A 20295-nucleotide genomic window follows, 5' to 3' on the forward strand; every position below is an offset into this window, starting at 1 on the left:
TCCTACTTGAGGCTTCCATGGGGCTTGGGAAGGACTCTTTTGATCCCCCTAAGGACTGTTATTTCCAACAGGAAGTGACCTAGGATGATCTTTCTGTCTGAAATCCTCCTAGGATCCTGGGGAATTTGTACTAGAGCTGACCACTCCAGGACCATCTGGGGTCACTCGGTACCATGTGACAAACTTGCTCATTCATGGAGCTAATACCACTCACTGAAGCAGGAAAAATGAGGAGCTGAGGCAAAGACAGAGCTCTTGTTTATTTCCCACTGGTGAGCAGCCTCTACTCTTTCCTGACTCCAACTGGAGCTTGGAACAATCTTTCAGGGTGTAAGCAGTTCCAGCACAGGGACTCTGTCTAATTGTTACACATCCCCCTCCACAGAGTAGATTGCATGGCCCAGTATGGCACATCGACTGGATTTCAGTTCAAACCCCAGAGTGGACTCTAGCAGGGTGCTCATGCAGGTCAATCTCTTTGAGCCTCACTTTCCTTATCTGTAAAATGGGTGTATGACAACACTCCCATTACATGCCACCCAGAAAAGCTGTGAGAAAAGCATTTCGTAAAGTCAAAAGTGGTTAACTGCTGGCACTTCCATCAGTGTGAGCCCTGAACGATGCCTCTCTGGTGTGTTTAAGAATGCTTGTGGGAAGGATGATAAGTTAAAATGTATTTTTGGATGTAGGACCAAACTTTTTTCTTTTTTTTTTCTCTAGAGTCATTACAGCAACCCCTTCCTCTAGGGCTACCCCTACCCTACCTCCCATCCTTGCCAAAAATAAACCAAACAAACAACCTTATAAGCCTTAAAGAGATCCTCAGACCTACAAAGGAGAGCTGTTGTTGAGTTGTTTTTTCCAACTTCCCCAAGGCCTCACCTGGATCTCCAAGGAGCCCTCAGCTCCTCCTGGACAAAGGAACTGAACGATTACCTCAGGCCTGGGCCTCAGCACCAGGCTCGCCACCCCATGGGCCCTGGCGTCCTCTTATCCTGGGGCCCTGGGAGCCCTTCCTGACATTTTAATTGCAGAAGAACTAATAACATCTCTGGGCAGCCTGAAGTTCCCTGTCCCCATCCCCAAGGGGTGGGTTCCCAGAAGTGCTGGCAGAGGGAGCACAGGAGTGTTCAGGAGGGGTGAAGTAAGGTCTGGCTTGTTTACCTGCTTGGGAAAGAAATCTTCATCCAGCTCACAAGGAGCACTCTTGGGGCTTTTAATCAGTCAGTCAACAAGCAAATGATTAGGCACTCACTATGTGCCATCCCTGTGCTAGGTGCTGGGGTTCAAAAAAGGTAAAAGCAGTCCCTGTTTCCAAAAAGCTCCCATTCTAAGGAGGAAGACTACATGTAAATAACCAGACACATGAAATATATACAGAGAAAATGGAGGTTAATCTGAAAAGGGGACTAACTGCCAGGGTAGGGGGTGAGGACAGGGAAAGGACTCCTGCAGAAAGTTAAACTTGATGAATCTGGAAAGAAACCAGGGAAACAGGTGAAGGTGAGGAAGAAGAACATTCTAAGCAGAGGGCACAACTAGTGCAAAGTCACAGAGGTGGGAGACAGAATATTGGGTTGCAGGCTTTGAAAGACCCGTGTAAACAAACTGTAGTGCTGGGAAGAAGAAAAGGTAACATTTATATAGTGCTGACTGTGTACCAGGCCCTGTGCTAAGCACTTTACAATTATGATCTCATTTGGCCCTCATAATAACCCTGCAAGGAAGGTGTTGTCTACATTTTACAGATGAGGAAACTGAGGCAGGCAGTGGTTAAGGGACTTACTCAGGGTCACATAGTCACCTGGATTTGAATTTGGACCTCCCTGACTACTTCCTAGTACTCTAGTCACTGTGCTACCCACCTTCGAAGAGAGAGGACCCTTTCCAGAAAAAGAGGCAAACTGGTTCCAGATCCAGAAGAAATCTGAGATAATCTCAAAATGGCTTCCCCTCCTTCCCTAGGGCCATGTTCAGCCTGACCTTTGGTCTCCATCTTCCCCTTTCCCTCCATGATTAATAGATGAAGGCCCTAGGAGAAGAGGTCATGACTCTCAGATTCCTTGAGATCCCTCTTAAGCCCTTTCTTGAACCATTACCACCTCCTGAGGTAAGCAGAGATGAGGAAGCCCCACAGGGCACCTCCAGGTGTGAAGTGGTTGCTAAGTGAACCCAACTGTCATAAATGGTAGGTGTCCCAGAAACACCCCCAGGGAACAGGTGCAAAGGGCCCTTGAGAGTGACAGAACCGGGCAAGCGATCTGCATGGGGAGGGGAGGATGGAGAAAGAAAGCTTTCAGATAGACTGTCAGGGCAGGCAGCACAAAAAACAAAAACATAAACCTGCCTGCTCTCCTTCACCCTTCAGGGGCCTTTCCTGGAACCCCAGCAGCAACCCTACCTCCTTTCTTCCAAAGCCTGGAAAAGAAGGCAGCTCCAAGGGCAGAAGATAGGGAGGGACGCCTAGTTCTGTTCATCCTCTTTGCCTCCTAGACTGGCAGGATCATCTGGAGTCAGAGATGTCCTCTCAGACCAGCCTTTGTTCCTCCTCCTTTCCCTTCTCCAAGACCTTCCTTGGGCTCTCTGGTCATCCGCCACATGATGGTACAGGGGAAAGAACCCAAGACTTGGCCCTGTATGTCCTGGATTCTAGTCCTGGTTATTAGCCCTCTACTTACTATCATCTTTTCAATTGAGGACAATTCATATCCCTTTCTGGACCTTTGTTTTCTCATCTCCAAAATGAGGAGGTGGGACCAGATGACCTCTAAGTCCCTGGGTAGTTATAAAATTATATGAAACGATAACCATAGGTGACCCAGGACCTTAAGTAAGACACTCAGCCCCACAGGTCTGGAGCCAGACTTGGGTTTGGAGGAGTTGTGAAAGTCTGGGACCCTTACCAAGAAACAAGAATGCAGCCAGCCTGGAACACCAAACGTCACATGGGGACACGGGAGTAGGACCAATCATTTTCTCCATTCCCCCTCATGTGTAAGATGAGGAAATTAGACTAGATGACCTCTGAAGATCCCTTTTCACTCTAAATCTGAGATAATCTCAAAATGGCTTCCCCTCCTTCCCTATGGGCAGCGTGGCATGGGAAGAGGTTCTTTGATCTCATCCATGTGCCTCCCCTCCCCATCACTACAGATAATGGCCGTTTGTTGTTGTTTTCAGTTATAGCAGGCTCTTCATGATCCCATTAGGGTTTTCTTGGCAAAAGTACTAGAGTGATTTGCAATTTCCTTCTCCAGTTCTTTTGACAATGTGACAGATAAGGAGACTGAAACAAACTGGGTAAAGTGACTTCTCCAGGGTGACCCAGCTAGCATGTGTCTGAGGCCAGATTTGAACTCAGGAAGATGAGTTCGTCCTGACTCCAGGCCTGGAGCTCTGGGCACTATGGTGCCACTCAGCTGCCCTTCCAGGGTCTCCAATAAATGCACCACCATAGAGGACTTCACACACTGGTGACCTTCTAACATTCTTTGAGCTTCTGATGGCCACCATACTGGATTTCTATCTCCTAATACTCTTTCTGGCTCATTTTGCTTGACTCCAGTTTTAAAATCTTTGGGAAATACTCTAAGAAACTCACCTCCAATGGATTCAGTTGATTCATCTACTTACTAGCAAACTTAGGTTTCCAAGAATATTATAAAGAAAAATATTTGTACATAACAGAACTGAACAGTAAGGCAACAGAAAGGAGTCATAGTTTACATTCTTGGTGAGTGCAATTTATTCCTCTTACTCACCAAAAATGGTTTGAATCTCAATCCTTTATGGATGATCCCAGCTCTAACAGAGGTCATCTGTCCCTAGTCTTATAGCAGCCAGGCTGGGGGATCAGAAATGTCAGTGAAGGCAGCTTTGGTACTTCTGCTTGATTTGTTGGCTTTTTGCAGTCTCTTGCAAATGGAAAAATAGCTTCACTATCTTTCTACTTTCCCCTCCCCAGATTCCCTGCTATTTATTTTATGTATATATGAATATACATAGATATATGTATAAACACACCCATGTGTATATAGACATACATATACACACAGATATATATTATATGTGTGTGCAGATATATATCTATATACACACATATATGTATACGTATATATATGTACATAAAATACAAGGTAATTTGGAGAGGGGGAAATGGGAAGATAATGAAATTTTACCATCTGCATATACATACACACATACATGCTCATTTATTTTTATATATTTCTGGGTAAGGTATCTGGGGCAGGTGAAATGATGGCTTCCACCCATCCACCCCCATGAGAACAATTTGTTCCAAAGGCCATGAAGGCATTTGAAGCAGGAGCTATGGAGTGCTTAGAGCTAGTTCAGACATAGAAGATGCCAATCCACCACATCTAGGCTGTCACAAGTCATCTTGGCTTTTGCCTTGCCACTGGACTTCATTGACTATGGAAGAGACAGTGAGGCTGACAACTCTGTGCCTCACTTAAATACAATTCACTCACCAAGATATCCTATGACAGTGATTCCCAAAGTGGGCGCTACCGCCCCCTGGTGGGTGCTGCAGTGATCCAGGGAAGTGGTGATGGCCACAGGTACATTTATCTTTCCTATTAATTGCTATTAAATTTTTAAAAAAATTAATTCCCAGGGGGCTAAGTAATATTTTTTCTGGAAAGGGGGTGGTAGGCCAAAAAAGTTTGGGAACCACTGTCTTATGATGTTAGTTAGTCCTCTTCAAAATGAAGGATGAACAACAACAATAATTTGTGGGTCCACGTCATTTTCCCATTGTTAATTTCTAGGATGACATTCCTTATGTCGTTTCTTGATTCCAAGTTTTCTTTTTAGGTAAAATTCTCCAGGTGATTTTGTGTCTACCATGTGTCTCTCTATAATCTTTAATCTCACTCAGTTTTAATCCTGGTTTTGTGTGATTTGCAGCCACAGATGAATATTGTTGTTATAAAAAGAGTTTTTTGTCGCATGGGGCCATTTTAGACTGTTAGAAGTGTCATACAATTTCCCAAGAACAATCTAAGCTCCTATTCCTTCTGGACCAATCTGCAGTGTGAATCCAAGGTATGTGTACTGGTGGACTAACTCAATCTAATGTCATATCCCAGTCATAGATCTTAGCAATATCCTTAACTTCCGAAGGGCACAAAGAAAGGACAAGGACTCCTAGAGTGATAAAAGTCACGTTTTCAGAGCTGGGAAGAACTATGGGAATCATTCAGTAGAAGCCCTTCATTTTACAGATGCAAATAAATTCAATCCAATAAGTATTTATTAAGCACTTCAGAATTAGAGTTCAGACCAGACACTATAATTAGTGCTAGGGGTACAAAAACACAAATGAAATAGTCCTGTCCTCAAGGAATTTGTCTCCTGAGAGGAAATAACAACCAAAAAGATTATTAAATTTAAAACATACAAAACAAGTATAAAGAAATTTGCAGGGGAGGAGCCCTAACTCCTGAAGAAAGGTCTCTTGAACTGAGCTTTGACAGATAAGGAAACTGGCCCAAAAAAGGGAGAGGACTTTGACTAAATCAAATATCCTGTCTTCCTCTAAATACTTTCAATCTCCATAAAATAAGGAGGTTAGATTTGATAATGTGTAAGGTCCCTCCAGTTAATATATTTTATGATCTGATGATCTTTCATCTTCCCAGATGTCAGATTCCATTGAATTGTCCCTTTAAAATTGCTTCAGACCCATTCCTCAATCTCTCACCTATTTTATTTGGGACAAATCATCCCTTACCTCCCTTCCCCTGTCCCCGGTCCTTATAATCTTTAGTCCCCTCCCCAGAATGGCAATGCCTCCACCCCGGTTTGTGCCTCCTCTGTAATATGACCCCAAGGCCCTGTGCAAGGCCCTCAGGGCTTAAGGGAGCTCTGAAAGACTCACTCCCCATAAACTCTTAACAATACCTTTGGGTGCTTCCCCCACCCCCTTTCTGACCCCCATCCCCACTTCCAGCACAGCTGTTTCATTGTATTTCCTGCCTCTCTCTCCTGTTAGAGACAAAGTCAGCCTTTGACTACCCTACCCCCAGACATGACTTCACCCTCTTAGGCTTGGCTGAGGGGATTTCCACACTGCCCTCCTCTCTCCACTCCCCCAGGTAGCCACAATAAGAATCTGGGAGGCAGATTAGTAGGCCATCTGGCCCAGGGTCTTTTCTCCAGGATCTTGTGCTCTGCAATGATTCTCCTTTCCTCTTTCAGTGCCAAGTATCAGGCCAGAGTTTGCAGAGAGGTATGAATAGGGGGTGGGAGGCAGGAGAGAAAGACAGCCCTGGGCCAGTTGTTAGAGGAGAAATTGTCCCCAAGCACCCCCCTGTTACCTATTACCTCTGTCACTTTAGGCAAGTCACTTTCCCATTTTGGGCCTCAATGTGCTCTTCTGTCAACGAACTAGATGGTCTTGAAGATTTCTTCTACCCTAACATTATATATAACGAAGTCACTTCCAACTCTAATGTTTGTCCATCATCCTAAACTCATCCTTTTAGAGTCTCTTGCACATACCAAGCTAATTGTTATTCTTTCAATCAATCAGAAAAATAATCTAATGCTTGCTAGGTGCCAGGCACAAGAGATACAAACACAAAAAGTGAGAATATCCCTCCTTACAATGAGTTTACATTCTAACGGGGTTGGCAACAAGTATGTATGAAAAAGATAAATGGTAGAGTAGAGGCAACCCAGCTGAACTCTCTCAACATTTCCCTCCAAACAACTTTAAAATTATAGTCCAAATCAAATTTGGGAGCAACAGAGCCAACAACAACAAGAAAGGTCAGAGTGAGGCATTTTTCCTGCCTAAGAAAGCTTAGGAGGCCAGTATTAAAAGTCTAGGACACCAGGATGGAAGCCTATCTAGAGCTCATACGTGAAGTGGCAGCAACATCTGCTGTGGCAACAGCAGAAGCTCTCAGCCCAGACATGGCAAAGGGGTCAGGAAGAGATCAGAGAGGACCTACTTCTGGCACAGGGTACAGCTGGTACTGATTGGCAACTTTATTGGCCGTATGAAGTTCTGGGTCAAAGTTCCAGGGCAGAAAGGAGTGCTTATGGCCAGCAAAAAGAAAGCAAGGACCTTGGTCTCAGTTCCAGGGCTGAGAAGGGCACCAGACTTTGTAGCTACAGAGGACTAGGGGCCCCTTCTGGGTAAAGACCAGAGTACAGACCAGGAGAGCAGTAACCTTACCTCTCTCAGAATCACACCACCTTGGGAGTATCAAAAACTTGCAGAGTAGCTCTGAAAATAGGAGTATAAAAAATCCTGAAGCTTGCAACAGTGCTTCCCCATACCCAGGTGAGCCCAGCTTTAACATAAAGTTCAAAATCAAAACATAGGCTGGAAAAATAAGCAAACAACAACAAAAATCATTCACCTATAAAAATATATTATAGTGGCAGCGAAGACCAAGACATAAACTCAAAAGAAGACAGCAGTGTGAAAACAGCTAGAGCAAAGCTTCAAAGAAAAAATGCTAACTGGACCCAAGCCCAATAAGAATTCCTAGATTTTTAAGGAATTAGAGAAACTGAGGAAAAACTCAGAAAAGAAAGGAGATACAAGAAAATTATGAAAAAATAATTAACAAGGGCAGCTAGGTAGCATAGTGGATAAGAGTGCCAGGCCTGGAGTCAGGAGGATCTGAATTCAAATCTGGCCTCCTAGCAATGTGATCCTTGGCAAAAGTCACAACTTCAATTGTCTAGCCCTTGCTGCTCTTCTGTATTACACTGATTTTAAGACAAAAGATAAGGGGTTTAAAAAAAAGCTCAGTAAAAGAGGCTCAACAAATACTGAATAAAATAATATCTTAAAAAACAAAATTGATTTAATGGTAAAAGAGACACAAAAATTCATTGAATAACTGTTTATCAAACAGAATTGGTCAAATGGAAAAAGAGGTACAAAATCTCACTGAAGAAAATAATTTTTAACCGCCTATCCTTTGATCCAACCATACCATTGCTGGGTTTGTACCCCAAGGAGATAATGGGGAAAAAGACTTGTACAAAAATATTTATAGCTGCACTCTTTTGGGTGGCAAAAATTGGAAAACAAAGGGATGCCCTTCAATTGGGGAATGGCTAAACAAATTGTGGTATCTGTTGGTGATGGAATATTATTGTGCTAAAAGGAATAATGAACTGGAGGAATTCCATGTGAACTGGAACGACTTCCAAGAATTGATGCAGAGCGAAAGGAGCAGAACCAGGAGAACCATATACACAGAGATGGATACACTGTGGCACAATTGATTGTAATGGACTTCTCCACTAGCAGCAATGCAATGATCCAGGACAATTCTGAGGGACTTTCTGAGAAAGAACACTATCTATATCCAGGGAAAGAACTGTGGGAGCAGAAACACAAAAGAAAAACAATTGCTTGACCACATTGGTCTATGGGCATATGATCGGGGATGTAGACTCTAAACAATCACCCTAGTGCAAATATCAATAATATGGAAATAGGTCTCGATCAATGTCACATGTAAAACCCAGAGAAATTGCATATTGGCTATGGGAGGAGGAGAATGGAGGGAAGGGAAAGAATATGAATCATGTAACCATGGAAAATTTTTCATAATTAATCAATAAAATAAATTTAAAACATATATTTCCCTAGATTTAACATTGGTACAATTTTCAATAAACATTTTCTGACAAAAAAAGAAAAGAATTCTTTATAAACTAGAATCAGGCAAGTGGAAACCAGTGTCTCCATGTGACATCAAGAAATGTTTTTTTTAAAGTCAAAAGGATGAAAAAATAAAAGAGAAAAATAGAAGAGAGAAATATCTCATCAGAAAAACAACTGCCATGGAAAATAGATCAAAGAGAGATAATTTTTGGTCTTTTTTAAAAAATATTTATTTTTTAGAAAAATTAACATGGTTACATGATTCATGCTCTTACTTTCCCCTTCACCTCTCCTCCCCCCCTCCCCCCATAGCCGGTGCACATTTCCACTGATTTTAACATGTGTCATCAATCAAGACCTATTTCCAAATTGTTGAAAGTTGCATTGGTGTGGTAGTTTTGAGTCTACATCCCCAATCATGTCTGCCTCAACCCATGTGTTCAAACAGTTGCTTTTCTTCTGTGTTTCCACTCCTGAAGTTCTTCCTCTGAATGTGGGTAGCGTTCTTTTCCATAAAAAGAGAGATAATTTAAGAATTAATTGCACTAAAATAGAATCATGAGACTACCTAAAAGCCATAGTCAAAAAGAAAGTCTATCTATCATATTCAAAATTATCAAGAAAAATGCCCCAATATCTTAGATCTAAAAGCTAAAATAAAAATGGAAAAAACCCACTGATTACCTCCTGAAAGAGATTCTAAAATGAAAACTCCTAGAATTATTATAACCAGATTACAGAGCTCCCAGGTTAAAGAGAAAATTCTTCCAACAGCCAGAAAAAAATAGTTTAAATATGGTTGAACCACAGTCAGGATCACACAAGATTTAGTGACTTCCACCTTAAAGGAGCAGAGGACTTGGAATATGATATTCCAAAAAAGCATAGAAACTAGGATTACAACCAAGGATATCTTACCCAGAAAAAAATGATTATAATCCTTGAGGAGAAAAATGGATATTTAATGAAATAGAAGACTTTCAAGCATTCCTATGAAAAGAGCAGAGCTAAATACAAAATTTGACATTCAAACACAAGACTTAAGAGAAGCATAAAAAAGTAACATGAAAGAGTAGTCATAAAGGTCTCTATCTAGTTAAACTGTTTACATTGTTCCAATATGAGATGATGATACCTGTAACTCCTAAAAACTTTATTATTTTTAGGGCAGTTAGGAGTTTACATAGATGTAGGGAATGGATGAGAAAATTAAGACCTGAACAAGTAACTTGTTCACCCTTTAAAGCCTTGTTTAAGCCTCAATACTTCCATGAAGTTTCATCTGAATTCACTTATCTCTTATAGCACATCTTTTTTTGTACCACATTAAAATATTTGCTGTTCTCTAGATATATCCTGAATGTCTTCACTTCACCTTTGTTCATGCTTTCCCCTTGAGAAAGGAGGTCAAAATCATATCCTTTCTTGCAGCCCTAGTGAAATAGTCAATAAATATTTGTTACTGTTATTACTGCTCAGTTGTGTCTGACTCTTCATGGCCCCATTAGGGGTTTTCTTGGCAGAGATACTGAAGTAGTTTGCCCTTTCTTTTTCCAGCTCATTTTATAGATGAGGAAACTGAGGCAAACAGAGTTAAGTGACTTGCCCTGTCTAGTGTCTGAGGCTAGATTTGAATCAGGATGATGAGTCTTCCTGGCTCCAGACCTGGCACTCTGTGCACTGTACTGCCTGGCTGCTCCCAGTTACAATATGTTGGGGGAAGATAATATACAAAAGGAAGTAAAAAAAATCAGGGGGTGGGGAGGAGGGGTCCCCAATGAAGAGACTTAGTGAAGTCAGAAAAGTCTCAGAGAAGTTGCAAAGAAAATGCTACCTCCTTTTAGAGCCCTGCCTTAGTCTCCCTAATCAACAGTGATCTTTCCCTGGATTCCCCAGAGGACTTTGTACTTCTCTTAGGTCAGTTATCATATTCCCCTTTGTACTGTAGTTATTGATAGACTTATCTTATCTCTCCTACTAGATTTAAACCTCTTAATGGATAGGGACTCTGTCTACTCACTCTTTAGTATAAGACCATCGGGATCATAGAGAAATCAGACGTAGAATTAGAGAGGACTCTTAGGATATGTAATATCAGAGCTTGAAGTATCTTTTGAGTATAAAATATCAGAGGAGGGCCTGGATAAAATGCTGGGCCTGGAGTTAAGAAGACCTGAGTTCAAATCTAGCATTGTTCAATTGTTTCAGTTGTATCCAACTCTTTGTATACCCATTTGGGGTTTTCTTGGCAGAGATACTGGAGATGTTTGCCATTTTCTTCTCCAGCTCATTTTGCAGATGAGGAAACTGAAGCAAAAAAAGGTTCAGTGACTTGCTCAGGGTTACATAGCTAGTAAGTGTCTGAAGCTAGATTTGAACTCACATCTTCCTGATTCCATTGCTGTCCCTATGCATACTATGGCATTACCTACCTGTCTTCAAACCCAGGATCAGAAACATAATGTCTCTGTGAACCTGGGCAAGTAACTTAACCTCTTTCTGCCTCATTTTTTTTCCAACTGCAAACTGGACAAAGGGGATAAGCATTTATATGTACTAGGAACGGTGCTAAGTATTTTTAATAAATATTTTCTCATTTGAAATTTGAAATGGAATAAGAATAGCACCTACCTCATAGGGTTGTTATGAAGACCAAATGAAATAATATTTGTAAGCACACAGTGCTTGGCAGATAGCAGCATAAGTTAATTAGTGCTTGTTACTTTCCTTTCTTCCTTCCTCTCTCCCTCCCTTCTTCCCTCTTTCTTTTTCTTCTTTTCTTTTTCTCTCTCTCTCTTCCATCTTTCCTTCCTTCCCTCCTTCGTTCATTCGTTCGTTCGTTCGTTCGTTCGTTCGTTCCTTCCTTCCTTCCTTCCTTCCTTCCATCCTAATGTTCTCCATTCTGCAGTTTTCCCCAGTTCTCCTTTTTGATGTCTTTCCTCTGTTAATTTTTCCCCATTTGTCCTATATAGACCTTATTTGTACATAACTCTTTACATGCTGTCTTCTCCATTAGATTGGGAGCTCCTTCTGCCATTCTTTATGTCACCATAGGGTAGCCCAATGTCTGGCACAGAGTAGGTTCTTATAAGATAAAAATGCTAGCTGACTTGACTAACACGGAGCTAGAAATGAGGGCGCTGAGGAAGCTAAATAACCCAAACCTTCCAGATCTCTGGAAGGACAGATGGATAGACAGCCCTACTGAGGTCATGAATTCATCCTGACTCATTTCCCAGGACTGATACCATCTGTGTGCTTCAGACTAATCAGCCCCTTTCCTGACCTCCAGCCCTGCTTCATTCGTGACATCTGTCCCTGTCATAGCCCTTATAGCCTCACCCCCCAGCCCCAGGATGCTAAGCCTCAGTCTCTCTCTCTCTCTTCTCTCTCTTTCTCTGACTCAGACTTAGGGTGGAAATAGGGAGTTGAAGGACAGGTCTGATCTAGAAAGGTCAGTTTTCTGAAGGGGAAGGAGAGTGACTGAGAGAATTTCAGGAAGATTCCAGCTCTTTTTCTAAAGGGCATTGAGAGAGAAGTGGGGGAAAGGAAGGAGGCAGAGGAGAGAGAGCAGATCAGGCTTGAGTTTAGAAGCTGTGTTGGGGGTCTAGGGTGAGGTTCATTTCTCCCAGGGTATACCTAGGCTCTTTCCCTTGTAGGAGACCACAAGCCCCACGATAACCACTTGAGGACCATAGAGGGAGGTCAGGAGCCCAGAAAGGAAACACACACACACACACACACACACACACACACACACACACACACACACACACACATATAATTTGCAATTTTATGTGTTGGAATGATGGGAGTAGGAGGGAGGAGGGGCAGCTCCTGTATAATCTGACTCATTCCTCCCCCACTCCCTAATCCCCAGAGTTTAGCCCCTCCTGTGGATACTATTATGCACTGTTGGCATGATTCCACACCTAAAGCATGGAGGTTTGCTTTTTGTTTTTAAACTTTTACCTTCTATCTTAGAATCAATACTATTTAGTTCCAAAGCAGAAGAGCAATAAGGGCTAGGCAGTTGGAGTTAAGTAATTTGCCCATGGCTGCACACGCAGAAAGTATCTAAGGCCAAATTTGAACCCAGGATTTCCCAATTCCGGGCCTGGCACTCTATCTACTGTGCTACCTTGCCTCCCCTATTTGTTTTTAAGGAGAATTGGTGTGCTCTATTGGTAGGATCTAGATTTAGAGTTAGAAGAGAACTCAGAGATCATTGTGTACAACTCCTCAATTCTACAGAGGACCAACTGAGACCTAAAGGAGTTATTCAATCTGTCCAGATTCACCCAGGTAGCAAGCAGTAGATTTGGGATGTGAGCCCAAGTTTTCTGAGTAAATATTCATTAAGCACCTACTACGCGTTGGTCACCCTGTGAAGTAGTGGAGGATACAAAGACAACGATGAAACCGTCCCCATTTGCCAGGAACTCACATTCTATTTTGTTATCCTGGGCATTCTTTTTGCCAGTGTGGAAAAACTGACACATGCTTTTTTATCTGGGACTATTCTTCTCTATGTCTCTTCATGAATCTGCTATTAAGGGTCTATCCAAAGGCCTATAAAGAATAACAATAAAAATAACCCATATTGATGAATTCATAGATGCTCAAAACTGGAAGGGACCTCAGAGGACCGCTGAGTGCTCTAGTGATAAACTACTGATCATCTAATCCCATCACTACCTGAGCAGAAATCCCCCCTTCATGAGATCTCTGACAAGTAATTATTGAAAATTTGCTTGAAGACCCAAGCAAAGATGCATCTGCCTTCTGGAGTCTGAGGTTATGCTCTAGTGCCATTGGCTTGAGCTTCACTTTGATTTTAGGTTTTTTTTTAATTTGAGGTGTGAAGGTTGTTCAGGGAGGACAAGTGCCTCTGGTGTGAGGGCTTGCTGAGCCCAAATCAGGGCTGTTCATCCACCTTTGGTGTCCCCATTTCACCCATCTTTCATATGTGGCTTTAAGAAGCTGCAACATACTCAGTGGTCACATCCCAGTAAAATCATCTCCACAGATGGGCTAAATCAGGTTAGGATAACCAAAAGGTGTCAAGTCCATCTGTGAGTTAGGACACAGGCCCAAGCATGTGAAGACCTCCCTCCCTTCCTGCAATGGGCAGATGAGGACAATCTATTTCGATGGTCATGAAGGTGGTTGAAGCTTAGAGATCAAAGATGCCACAGTCATCCACTGCATCTTGGGCCATCACCAGTCATCTTGACTTTCGTCTTGCCACTGGGCTTGGATGACTTTGGAAGAGAGAGTGAAGATGATGACTTTGTGCAACTCTGCCTCACTAAAATCCAATTCATTCAAAAGTGAAAACAAAGGACAAATGGCAACAACAACAGTTCAAAGGCCACCATTGAAAAGAAACTCACCCCAGTTCTCTCCAAGGTAGCACATTCTATTTCTGGATGGATCTGTTAGGAGGCTGATCACTGGGTCAGCCAGTAATATAAGGGAAATAGCAACTGTACTGGTGAATGATTCATTCATTGATTCATTCATTCAACCAACCAGAAGACTTGTTAGTTCAATGTAAAATAAATGACAAGAAAAATCTCTCCTTCCTTTCCCTTATCCCTCATTTTATACTTCCTGAACTTAAAGGCTTCTGAGATCCCTTCTAGCTCTAAATTCATGATCCTATGAAATACTCATATCACTGTTAGGAATGAAAACACAGGGTTCTACAGGTGTGACCAAGGGATATGTACAGGATAGAGTGCTCCTCTGACTGTATTCCAGTTGTGTGCTGGAACTAGCTCATACCGGCTTGGGAGAGCTGATTGTTAAATTTTCGGTGTGAACATTTACACCTTAGAAATCAGCAAATGCTACAAATGAGGGCTCAATTTATTGTTTCACTGATTTTCTAGATTTGAAGTGATGGCAAAAATGTTGATGATAAATGTTAAACTCAAAAGTGTATTATATATTCATTTCTTTTTTTCTTTTAGTGACCTGGTCATTAAACATTTAAGAGCACACCCCTGGCTGAAATCCCTCTCTGCTTCTTAGATTGTTGCTTCTCCCTAAAGAGAGTTAATGTTGCTGACCTGGATATATTGTTGACCTGCAGGTTTCTGTCCTGTAAGTTGGTCATATCCACTGTTGGGCAATTATATCTAACTCCTTGGGGATCCTTCTCTGCCTCAAACACCTTCTTATCTGCTCTTTGGGATCTAAGAAAATTTTTTTCAGTTACTTTCTTCTTTTCGGTGGAGATGAATACCCTGCCCTCCCCTGCCCTGCCCTTCATGAAAGGGCAGGTTAGGGTTGGTGATGAGAGAGCTTCAGGTCTTGACTCTTCAGGTGCCAAGGTACTTTGGGTACTTCTGGCTTCAAGCTTCAGAGGGAAAATGGAAGAAGCCAACTCCACTTTAGGTTGGCGAAGGATAAGACTGGCAAGACAAGAGGAGCTTGTAGTCTCCATTGTGCCTCTATCCTAGCTTGCTTAGGGAGCTTCCCCCTTGGATGAGATCTAGAATTCTTTCTCTTGTTTGAGATGAACTATCTCACTCTCAGTAGGAGAGCTTTTTCAGTCTGTATCTTCTAGAATATATTCTTCTTTGTATGCCTTTTCTGATTTGTGTTTTATTATTGATTTGGATAAATGGTCACCTGCCATATGTGTGTTAATTATGGAACTGGTATTTGGTAGAAAGGGAGTCAAATCTTGGCTATAAAGCTTAGGGGTCCTCTTTCCCCTTCAATAATGGCAGTGAGCAGAAGCTTAGATTGAACCTGATCATGTTCCTGAGATTGAAAATATTTTTGGGAATAGATGAATGTAATAATTCTAAATTAGCTGAAGAGAGCAGAGTGTCCTCTGGTTCCAAACTTTTGCTTTCCCTTCTAGAAGCAATTAAAGTCTTCCTTGGAGAAGGATAGGGGGGAGAAGAAGCTGGAGATGTCTATTCTGCTACCTTTCAACCCACATAATAACATCCCTCCATGCTACATATACGGGATAGCCTTTACCACATATGGGACTTTGCTCCACATGAGACATCTCTATACATAAAATAAAATGTTGTTATTCAGTCGTTTTAGTCATGTCTAATCCTTCATGACCCTATCTGGTTTTTTTTGTTGTTGTTTTATTTTTACTAGAGTAGTTTGCCATTTCCTTCCCAGCTTATCTTACAGATGAGGAAACTGATACAGGCAGGTGAAATTAATTGCCCAGGGTCACACAGCTATATCTGAGGTCGAATTTGAATTCAGATCTTCCTGAAATATTATAATACATTTCTCTCTCTCTGCCTCTCTGTCTCTGTCTCTGTCTCTCTCCTTCTAAATTCTAAATTTCTGTCCTAGAAACAACTCTAAAACAGAAGGGCAAAGGGCCAGGTAAATGGGGTTAAGTGATTTGCTCAAAGGGTCACACAGCTAGGAAGTAGCTGAGGCTACATTTGAATCCAGATCCTTCCCAACTCCAAGCCTGGTACTCTATCCACTAAGCAACCTAGGTCCTAAATTATTTTTCTTTAGGCTCACAGACTTCAGGTTAAGAATCCTAAATTCTAGTCAATGTTGTTTAGGTGAAAGAATCTTGGACTTGGGTATTGCTCCTTAATATGTGTATGTCCTTGGGCAAGTCACAACTTTCCTAAGCCTCAGTTTCTTCATTTGTAAAATTGGAATGTTAATTAATCATAGTAGGGGGGAAACTCTTCATTTTTACGGATGAGGTGACAGAAGACCAGCAAAGGGAAATGACTTCTCTAAATTTCTATAGCTCCTAACTAGCAGATCTGGATGGTACAAACCTAGGTCCTCTCATTCAAGTTTATGCTTCTGTGTACGTTTCTGTTCTCTCTCTTTCCAAGTGTGGGAGTGTTGTGGGGGGCTTGAGGTAAATTCCTGGGGTTCGGGAAGGGTACCTTTTGCAAGAATGCAAGACTCCAAAACTTAGCTTAAAAATGAAAAGAGAAATTTATTAATTTAATTTAATTTAGAAGGACAGCATAGGTGGAAGACTGCCTCCTAGGTGGAACAGCATAGATGGAAAGCTGTTCCTTGATAACATCAATTCTGGGGTCTTTATTCTCTTTATAACAGTGAAGACTCATGTGACTCTGTGCCATGGTGAAGACATGACTCTAGAATTGTATGTACTGAGGCATAGGCAGGGGTGGAGGTTTGCCTGAAGACATAGGGGGTGACCCTCCTAGTTTAGAGGACTGATGGATGTCTGAGATACAATTCGATGATATCAAGAGATATCTCTGCCCATCTCAAATCTAAAGGATGATCCAAGGAGAATAATCCTCTCAGGGTCTTATTGGAGTTATCAGATGTTTTGGGTTAGGGGTCACGAGAATGTAAGGGGGCAAAGGATTTCCTCTGCTTATAGTTTGCCTGAAACACTTCTATTGTTTTGGGGGTACGATGTCCATGTCAGGAGGAAACTAGAAATGGATGTATGAGAGTGAGAGGGGAACAGTCCAGTTTTTGTTGGAGATAGCAAACAATGTGACAGCATCCTTTGGGGTGGGGTAGATATGGAGGAGACACAGGAAGGTGAGGAGTCAAAATCTATATTGAGAAACATTTGAGCAAGAAAAAAGTAAAAAGGGGAAGGAAATTCAGAGCCCCAAACAGGCCAAACCAAACCTACCCCACCTCTTCTTTGTTCCTCCTTTTCTTATTCTCTTCCCTACCAGCCCCCAAGTACCTAGATCTCCAGCCCCACATATCTGTTAGTCTGGGAAGAGAGTCACTGGAGCTCTGACTGCCAGGGAGGAAGAGAAGCAGCTGGGATCTAAGCAACAGATCCAAGGAGGTAGACTCCTCCTTTGCTGCTGTATTTTAAGGCAGAAAAAACCACAGCTTTGCTATAGGCCTCCATTTCTTCTCTGTAAAATGGTAGGGAAGAATGGGGGAAGTTGGAGAATTGATCATTTATTATGTGACCACTCCATTTAAAGCACTGTTTGGCCTTGGAGATACCAAGATGAGCCATTCTTTCTTCTCCTCTGCTCTAGCCTTGCAGGAAGAGGCAATCTGCTTCCTTGCTGAAGACAACTCCTCTGCTTATGCCCTTAAATGTCCATCTCTTCCCTTCTCAGGGAACTCACTCCTTCAATTATCCCCTCTCTCCTTCTAATCTTCAACCTGCCTCTGCTTCCCCCCTCCCCTTACTTTCTTAGTATTATAGTATTATTTCTAAGGAAGGGCCAGACAGGGTTATGTGACTTGCCCAGGGACACTCAGCTAGGAAGTATCTGAGGACAGATTTTGAATCCTGGCCTTTCCAACTGCAAGCCTGATGCTCTATCCATATCCACTATGCTACTTAAGGACCCTCCAGGCTCTCCTTATCCACCAACTTTTCCCCAGACTGCCCAGGCCTTCCCTCATCCTTAAAAAAACAAACAAAAAAAAATGCCTTTATTTGGATCTGTTCCCCCATGATTTAATCCTATCTCTCTCCTCCTCTTTACAGCCAACCCCCTAAAAAGTGTCATTGGCCGGGTACATATCTTCACTGTTTTTGGGGGTGGGGGGAGTGAGGGAAGGATGCCAAATCTTTATTTTTTGGACCTCAGGAACAGAAGTCTTCCTGACTAAACCCGGCTCTCTACTGCACTGCCTAGCTGCCCTATTGCCCCTGGGCTAAGATAAAGGCAAACTCCTCGGTCTGACATTTAAAGTCAAATCAACAAGTGCTTATTAAATAAGTGATTCCTGCGAGGCTAGTGCTGTGCTAAACTGGAGCAACAAACCGAAGCAAAAAGAAAACCAGTTCCTGACCTCAGGGAGCTTCCCTTCTCATGGGAGAAGCAATTTCGAAAAGGGAAGCTGAAAAGGGAAGACTTGGAGAGCAGAGAAGGGGAAAAAAAGAGCCCTTCGTAACCTGGCTCCAGCTTATCTTTCCCAAATTATTGAAATCGGTACCCCACGAGCACCCTTTTTTCTGCTGTCAACTGCTGTCGCTGAGTAACCCCAGTACCAGGCACACCTGTTTTGGGTTAAACTATAGACTTTTTTTTTTTTAAACCCTTAACTTCTGCATATTGACTTATAGGTGGAAGAATGGTAAGGGTAGGCAATGGGGGTCAAGTGACTTGCCCAGGGTCACACAGCTGGGAAGTGTCTGAGGCCGGATTAAAACTACAGACTTTTAAAAACTGTTTGGAGCCTAGTGTAGGTGGGATCTGTGGACATAGTCAAATTGTTGAGTGCTTTTATTTGTTTTAGAAGCTTCTCTTATGTTAAAATTCTCTCCGGAAGCTCAGCTCTTAGTTTAACTCTTTCTTTTGTAATTGTTATAGTTGACCCGCTCCCTGATACCCCTGAGGCTGGCTACAAACTTTTTTACAGCCAGATAGCAAATAGTCCACACCGGCTTGCAGTAGGAAGTTCTCCAGAGCGTATAAGAGACCTCCAAACTGTGTCCCTCTTTGGAGCTGGCATCTATCGGGGTGTCTTCTCCCAGGGATCCGTCCCCAGAGTCCTCAGGGTGCAAGGCCTTGTGCATATTTTGGCGCTGGGCTCTGTGTGGCGGGGGAATATTGGACCTGATCCTATTCCTGATTAAAGACTTGGGTTTTTCTGACTACTTTGGTAATTCTGTGTTATTTCCAAGTTAACACTACCAAACTGGTTTATTGCTAAAGGACGTTGCATCCCCTTAACCCAGGGTCATTGCTTGTGCCTGGAATGTTTTCCCTCATCTTTGCCTCTTCAAGCCCCCAGCTTCTTTCAAAGCTAAGCTTGTGCTTCTTTCCCTTTGGTTTTACTACCTATAACCTACCAAAGTACAGTATTTTGTACTTTATATAGAGGTTGTATTGAGAGATAAGTTCTTGCCTTCCACCTCCCCTAGAAAAAAAATTTTTTTTGTCTCTGTATCCCTGGGTCTGGCATGGTGCCTCGTGCACAGCCGACCTTCAGAAATGTTTTTTGAAGAGCACCAAATACAGAGATAAATACAAACAGTCCCTCATCTCGAGGAGCTCACATTCCAGAATGTCATTTTGGACCTCCCCTGAGTTCCCTTCCGCTTCCAACTTAGAAGAGGACAAGGAAAAAGGCTCCTTGGCCAATAAAAAGCTTCCTCGGAGTCCCCGGGGAAGACTTCGTTTCGGCACATTCTGACACATCCTCTCAGAAGTATGGGGCGAGTCGAGCGTAAGATTTCTCTCTTCCTCTTTTTGGACCACCTGCTCTTCCCCGCCTCCACCGCTTCAACATTTGGAGGGAGGCTGGGGAATGGCTGCCCCGTCTCCACGCCTAGCACACCTGGATTGGTTGTCCCTGGTCTATAAGGAGGGGAGGGCGCACAAATCAGCCCAGGTGCCTTCGGGACCCCACGTACTCGTGCGCCACACCCGTGAAGGTTCGAGCCCCGCCGTCTTCGGCCCCTCTGTTTCTCTAACGGGGAATCCACCGGCTTAGGTGGAGCGGGGCGGGCCAGAAAAAGGCTGATCCGGAGGCGGAGCTGTATTTCCGGGCGAGAACCGGGAGAAGGCAGGTGGCTTAAGGCCGTGTGACTTTAGCCTGACCCTGCGGCCTGGGGCTATTCGCATGGGGGATGGGGAAATGGGATTAACCTATAAGCATCTGCCAGTTTGCCCAAGTTCTCGGCCACATGACCTGGTCCGCCT

The sequence above is a fragment of the Gracilinanus agilis genome, chromosome 2 (genome assembly GCF_016433145.1).
Source record: "Gracilinanus agilis isolate LMUSP501 chromosome 2, AgileGrace, whole genome shotgun sequence".
Taxonomy (NCBI): Eukaryota; Metazoa; Chordata; class Mammalia; order Didelphimorphia; family Didelphidae; genus Gracilinanus; species Gracilinanus agilis.